Genomic DNA, 7,521 nt, shown 5'->3' with positions numbered 1-7,521 from the left:
AACTGAAGTAACCCGTTTTCATTTAAACAATCACCAGAAAAACTATAAATTTAACATTTTATTAAATAATGTCAATTTAAAACACAATTTTCAACCAACCTATCTGGGAGTATAACTGGACTAACGTATAAATTACACATTGAGAAGCTTAGTTAGAAGTTACAAACTAGAAATAATATTTTGGCAAAATTAGCCGGCACAGATTGGGGTGCAAATGCTAGAACCTGAAGAAGATCTGCTTTAGTTATTGTATATTCAACTGCAGAGTATTGTTATCTCAACCGGAAATTGTAAATTAGGTACAGATACAGGTAACCATTTAATACAGTTGCAACATTATTTATACAGGCTGATTCAAATTCGAGGGTCACCATGGGGATCTCGGGAACTGTAAGAGATAGGTAGGTAGTTTAAATTTGGCAAAGTTGCATATTTTGATGCTTAAGAAAATTTTGAGACAATTTTTTTTTCGGGGCTCAAAAAAAGGCAGTGTATAAACCTTCCTTTTTTATCAAAAATCGACTGCACCAAAATTTCTCGGGAAAACACTTTTTCTTATTAATTTTGGTGCGTAGAATCGAAAACAATTCGTACTTTTTCGATCAGACTTCTCAATCAAAAGTTATAGACTAGAAACCAATTTCGAAAGAAAATTCAAAGGGCTGTAACTTTTGAACTAGTAGCGCAATCTTGGAACTGTTTGAAATTATGGATTCTACAGGCCACATTCTATAAGAAAATTTTTTTCCGGGTCGATCTGAGACAATTTTTTTTTCGGGGCTCAAAAAAAGGCAGGGTATAACCTTCCTTTTTTACCAAAAATCGACTGCACCAAAATTTCTCGGGAAAACACTTTTTCTTATTAATTTTGGTGCGTAGAACACAATTCGTACTTTTTCGATTAGACTTCTCAATCAAAAGTTATAGACTAGAAACAAATTTCGAAAGAAAATTCAAAGGGCTGTAACTTTTGATCCAGTAGCCCAATACAATATTCGTTTAGATACAACTGGACAATGTCTATGTCTATGTTTTGTTGATCAGCATCAGACAATAAATTATTATTATTTTTATAATACTATATCAAATGACACAAAAAGTAAAAATTGCTTCCATAAGAAAAAACGAAATTGATTATGGTTAACCGGAGACGAAACGTCAGGCTTAATATTTAAAACTAGCAGATTGTAGAGAGAAAAAAGTGGTCATAATAATGTTAATGTCATTTATCTTGAAATATCTTTTTAAATAACTTCGGTAAAAACTAAAAACGATTTTGTAGGAAGTAGTCGGAATTTTTTCGGTCAACGGCAGTTTGTTAAGTATCAAAATACGCAATGCCAAATTTAAACTACCCACTTATCTCTTGCAGTTTCCGGGATCACCATGGTGGCTCTTGAATTTGAATCAGCCTGTATATCTATTTTGAACAGATATTACTAATAAAACATTCATAAAAAAAAGTATTTAGTAAAAAAAAATAAGATGCAAAGGTACGTATCCAACAGAAAATTATGTAATGAACAAAAGCAAATTAAAACTTGAAAGAAAAATTTTTACAATCGTTATTTATCCACTTCCAAGTTAGATTTTTGCAATTACAAGCAATGGTTCGACAATGCGATTTATTTGCGAGGAGAGGTTGTTGCACCAACAGTGTTTGTTGGGAAGGATGACAGGAAAAAAGTAGAAATAGATTGTACCATACCATGTGAAGTCCCCGGTGTACGAGCAACCCTGCACAAAAATGGCAGCTTCAAAGGTGAAATTATTTCAAAAATACTAAACTGGTATTTGGTACAAAACCTTCGTGAAACCAACAAGTTATTTTTGTCATTTTGATCCTCGTTTTGATAAATTCTGTATACTCGTAAGGGATCCAAAAGTGGGACTGCAGAAAATTGGTGAAACTGCGAATTTAAAAAAATGACTCGTGTTAAATTGATTTCACCCACATTGTAGAAGAAACAATCAAAGGTGGTGTATTTTTTAACATCTAAAATGTAGTAACTTCTGTTTTTAGTCCGAGGCATTTATTATGCGATTTAGCAGTGTTTAAATAAGCAATTAATTTTAATAGCTAAATTAGATAGATTTATTTAAGTGATTAAATTTAACGGAAAATCGATGTTGTTTACTCGCCAAGTAAGATACTAATGCTAATGCAGTTTATTAGCTACCGCAAAACTGTCCTTATAAAGCTGAGCGCATAAAAATATATATATAGAATACAGGGGACATAAATAGATAAGTATTGAAAGTTTTACAGTTGTCCATAAAATTTAGTCATCTTCTGTATTTCCATTACGAAAAGCGGTAGCGTAAGCGTAAAACCTTGGAGGAGCAGATTATTTTTGAGAAGAGTCGTTAATGTGGATTAGTACTGACACGGCTTCTCCAGGAGTGCAAGCATAAAAAGCTGTCTTAATCCTCTTAATAATATGTGTTAGCGGCTTCGCGTAAGACTGGTAGCACGGCTCCTTATAGAAGATAATCACTTCTTTCAAACTTGCCTTGCTCTAATACCACATCTCCAAGTATGTATGCGAGCACACTTGCCTTAAATTTAAACGAGTTTTTATTTGATTAATCTATTCGAGCTTTTATAACAACACTATTTTTTCTTTTGATTTATGTCCCTGTATTCAACTTAACTTTCTATACGTGTCGCCACGAATGGCTTTACGAAATTTATAAACTATTCTTACTTTCGTCGCTACCAAGCGTGATTTATTTGATATTTTCCTAATTATTGTCACCTAACGGAATTGTGTATCAAAAGTATAAATAGATTTAAAATATCAGTTTCTGAGTATTATTATCTTATCTGTAATTTACCTAACCTTCCTTCTCTGAATGTTGTGTAGAAACTTGGAAATTATCAACTTTTAGTAATAGAGTTTCTGTTTACTGTTGTGTACGGAAGAGCATCTGTATAATGTAAATCTATATAGTATTATACTTTATTTACATATTTACATTTACCAACTGCAATTTTACGAGCCGAACTTGACGCATTATTTGTTTTTGGAAAAATTACGCCATTGTTGGAACTTACCTTTCATACTGTTTTCTTCCCAGGCCAGCTCAGGTAAAAATAAAAAAATAGGAGATGACATAAGTGGTTTTTCAAAAGTTCTTCAAGATTTTTCAAAAGTTTAGCATACAAAAAACGAACAAAATATATGAAATATCCCTTTCCCTTTGCGAAGGAAACCATAGACTTCAGGGGCCATTGTTTTAAGAAAACTATTGTTCAATTTACAATATTTACTTGTACCAATTAAATCGTTTTCCTCAGGTCCGTGTAATAATTGAAATCGTATAGAGAAAGAATGTCATTGATGTAATTTTATGTTATTATTACACGGTACCAATTTGTGTAAAGTGGCTTATGAAAACATTCAACAATTATGTGCGATGTATTTGTGTAAGGACCTGTTCACAGGGATGTAAATTTCATATAATTCATTGTCCATGTAAATGGGTTCGAATTTATTAATTTAAAATAGAAGCTTCCAATAGCGAAAGCGACTAACTATGATTTTTTCATTATTACAAAACATTAGGAGTAGATAAGAAAAAAAACGTTGCCACGAATTAAAAAAAAGTCAGGGGTGGATAAATTAATCCCAAAAAAAATTGTAAGCGATCGCGACGTGGAGTGTAAATTGAGATTTTTTTTATTAATCAATATATTTGTGTTCATATCACATTGGAATATTTATTGTCTATTAACCAGGAAATTAGAAAGCGAACAAAAAATCGCTCATATTTGTTGCACTCGCATTATAAAATAACTCCTTTTGCATAGTAACGTTAAAATGTTCTCAGATTTTCATTGGCAATAAAACCATCAGTAAACTAAAGTGTAATTTAGACATTCCTCCTTTGGTGCCAAAATGGTAACAAATTTTCAGTGCGTTGTTGTGGCTTACATTCCTGAATTTCCTTTTTTTAGCCTAAGAGAATATCTTTGTCTTTTATCAAGTAATCACTGCACTGCCTAAGGAAATTTTATTTATGTATTTGCTTAATTACTTGATGCATTTCGGTGCATCGCAATTTTCCGTAATTAGTACATAAACAATTGCTGTCGACACGTGTACCGTTGAAAATGGTTAACAAAAACAAACAGATTAAGCAGATGCATGCAGTTTATTATTATATGTTGTTAACGACGCGTGCAGATATTATATGGGTTAAGTTGTCAGATGGATGTTTACATACAATTTAGCCGCATTAACGTCCTTAAAACAATTTACCAAAATGTGCGTGCTGAATATGATTACTTGTATTTTCATAATTGAGTAGTTGAAAAAGCGAAGCCTATCCCATTAATCGGCACCTTAGCCAAGGTTGCCTACTTTCTTTAAATGGTAATGCAAATATCAGCTGTAGCAAATTAGGTATTAGCACAATGTTAAATATGGTGAAGGAAATTGGAGAAAATGCGCGCATTTTCAGATTAAGTAGGTTAGAACTATGCACCATTATGCCATTATTAATGACTTCCTAGACGCCAATGGAACTACGTCTGATTATTCATTAGGCCACACGCTGCAAGGTCGACAATTTTCACACCAATTTTTCAAGAAACGGACACGAGAGTTGCACGGAATTGAGATTTATTTAGTATATTCAATCGTCGTCTCTTTTTTTTTAATTTCCTGTGCCCTAGATATTCATACACGCAACATGCTCCACGTGAAGTCTTTGAACATATTAAACAGCTGCGGGCTGAATTGCATAACTAAGAGGTGCTCGTTGTTATGCTTGACACACCACGGCGAAAGTTGTCGGGGAGGTCAATGTCAGATGTAGTACTTAAGTTTTGGACACAACCGGGCGCAAATTAGCTTAAACATTAAAATGATTAATTAACTGGCGAATATTTGTTACTTCTGTCACCCTTTCCACTTCGCTGTCATCTGTCCACCGAAGTTGACCACTGAAATTGGTTTTCAAGTTGGCTACGAAATTAATGTGTTATGCGACTATAAACCGCAGATTAAATTTAGACAGATGAATACTGGTATCTGGCTTAAGTTATGCGAAAGTTCCCTCTTAATTGAATTTGCTTATAACTGGAATGCTCTTGATGTAGGAAACGAAACCTTACCCGGGATTGTAGACACATACGCGAATTACATTTACTAAAAGCGGTGGAAGTCAACAAAATACAATTGTTTACTTTATAAGCCTTATAAATGGCACAAGTTAAAGCGATTCGTACAATATTAAAGTTTACGACTTTTTGTACTACGGCGGCGTCTTTAACTTTTGTAAACTTCTATCTTCAAATTAAATGAGCGCTATTAATAATGCATCTCATTTAGTTGTTCACTCACGGTCTTTCCTACAATTTATTCCCTACCACTGACATTAAACTTTCGTTAAAACTTGAAACTACCTACGATAAATCATTACGATTTTACTTTTTCAACTAAACTCTGTACATATTATAAAAAGAGGATAGCTGAGCTAAATAGAAATAGAAAGTTTTAGGGCAAATGGTGGATGATGGAGATGAAGAAACGTATCAAGGCACGGAGTATGAAGCTATTAGAAATGAGACAGCAAATAACGGTGACTTGTTACTAACGCTGAGGAAATCATCGGATCTATGGTACCAGTCGTATTGCAAAAGGATTTTTTGAGTTCAAGGATTGGCTAGGATATTGGGCTAAATTTGAGAAATTTGACCAGGGTGGTTCTTTACATGGCAGTGATAAGTTCCAGTATTTACTTCAGTCATTTTTACGTAGAACCGGTGAACATGAGATAGCAAACAGCAACCCCCAGTCAAATGAAAACATCCCGCTGGACCTATCCCCCTCCCAGGAGGAGATATGGTTTTGAAAAGTTGAATCATCAATGGAATTACATGAAGAAATTGAGGCAAACGTTTTCCAAAGGAACCATCTCGTAAGTTGCAGTTAAATGTATATAATCGTATGAATATTTACACTTCTAATTCTTACCGGGATAAATTTAATTTTATAAGGCTGTTGTAACCATTCTAGTGCTTCTGGAGAAACGTGGTGAAGTGCTTCAAAACCGGGATTAAGCTTTGAATTTGGACATTCCTCAACTATATGTTGGATGGTTTCTTTAGGATCTGCGTCTGGATTGTGTTCTGGATTCCATTTGTGAGTATGTAATTGCATCTTCCATGTCCTGTTCTTATACGATTTAATTTGACCCACATTTTTCTTGGAAGATCAATCCCTGCAACTTCATTGCACGGTTATTTGATTAAATTTCGATTAAAAATTGTGTTATTATGCTGTATCCAAAAAATTTTCCAACGTTCTTTAATGGAATATACATTTGAATGTTTGTAGTCTTCTTTCCATAACGGGTTTCGTAATTTTAATCGATAAAAAGGTAGGTAAATTATTCAGATCTAAATTTATGGGGAAATCAGCGTTATTTTTATATTTGTCCCACAATTTTTTTAGAAACAATTCTCGTCTGATATTGGGTGGAGCAATGTTGGAGAGAACATGTAACCAAGGTATAGGAGTATATTTAAATGTGCCGGTAATTATTCTCATTACAATCTGGATGACCTGCTATTATAATGTTATCGTGTTCTCTAATTTATGCGCCAATGAAGCTAACTTAATTACTTTTCTAGGTACTAATTAGTTGAACATCAAATGCTGTCAGCACTAATGTACAATTTAGGTATTTAGGTACTTTGTAGGTGAGCTATTTTTGTTGTTGCCTTAATCGTGTAGGTAATTTCTACAGAAACAAGTATCAATGAAACTTTAATAAAAATGATGGAGTACACTAATATTCATTCACGTCACTCTTACCCTCTCCATAAAGTTCTGGTGTCTTACAAATCAATTTTGGAAGTACGGTGATCCATATTATGTTAAATGCGATTTTTTCCCGAAAGCTCAATAATTGTAAAGTTTTTGAGTGTGTTGAGGTAACCCTAATTTATAGTATTCTTAGTACATTATTTTAGAGTAAACTCTATTAGCCTCAAAATTCCGCTTTATTGTAATTTCAGATTATGGTATTGAAAAGCCGTACCATCTTGAAGACATTTGGTTACTCCTTCTCCTGCACTTTCGTGGATATAGCGATTTCAAATCTGCGTTTAAAACATGGTGGATTTAATTACTACCCGTGATGTTAAAAGGGAACAGTGCTTAGATAATTAAGAGGTTCGAGCATAATAAAGAACTCCACCAAGTTTTACAGTTGCTGAAGAATAAGTATCTAAAAGTGAATTATGTTTGTTCCACCACAAGGTTATTGTTTAATAAAATGTAATGTAATAATGTTTATTAATCCAATATAATACGGGTTCTGCCTAAATAAATTGGTGTGAAAAGACTCATTGTGAAATAAGCGCATCTCCCATCTCGGGTTAAGGACACGGTGATTTAGCGCGCCGGAGTATTTTTTGTCTTTCGACAACCGAACTCCCCCCTGCTCCCCCCAATTGAAAACGAAGAAACTTGCCTAGGTGTTAGCTACTTTATCCTGAATTACCTT

General features: G+C 33.7%; 1 long non-coding RNA gene across 4 annotated transcripts; it reads left to right on the top strand.

The window, feature by feature from the left end:
• The first annotated feature begins 2,474 nt into the window (after positions 1-2,474).
• On the top strand, positions 2,475-7,265 carry LOC116182623. 4 transcript variants are annotated; one of them, XR_004147575.1, is made up of 3 exons: positions 2,475-2,537; positions 5,499-5,928; positions 6,027-7,265. It is a non-coding gene; the product is annotated as an uncharacterized LOC116182623 (long non-coding RNA). The 4 variants fall into 4 exon arrangements; XR_004147574.1 differs by lacking the exon at positions 2,475-2,537 and adding an exon at positions 2,928-3,091; XR_004147576.1 differs by lacking the exon at positions 2,475-2,537 and having other exon boundaries at positions 4,253-5,928; positions 6,027-6,152; positions 7,031-7,265.
• Positions 7,266-7,521: the final 256 nt, after the last annotated feature.

This window comes from Photinus pyralis, unplaced genomic scaffold, assembly GCF_008802855.1.
Source record: "Photinus pyralis isolate 1611_PpyrPB1 unplaced genomic scaffold, Ppyr1.3 Ppyr1.4_unclustered_Scaffold6317, whole genome shotgun sequence".
In the NCBI taxonomy this organism is placed as follows: Eukaryota; Metazoa; Arthropoda; class Insecta; order Coleoptera; family Lampyridae; genus Photinus; species Photinus pyralis.
Note: the sequence above shows the minus strand (reverse complement) of the source record. Positions and strands in the feature narration are given on the sequence as shown.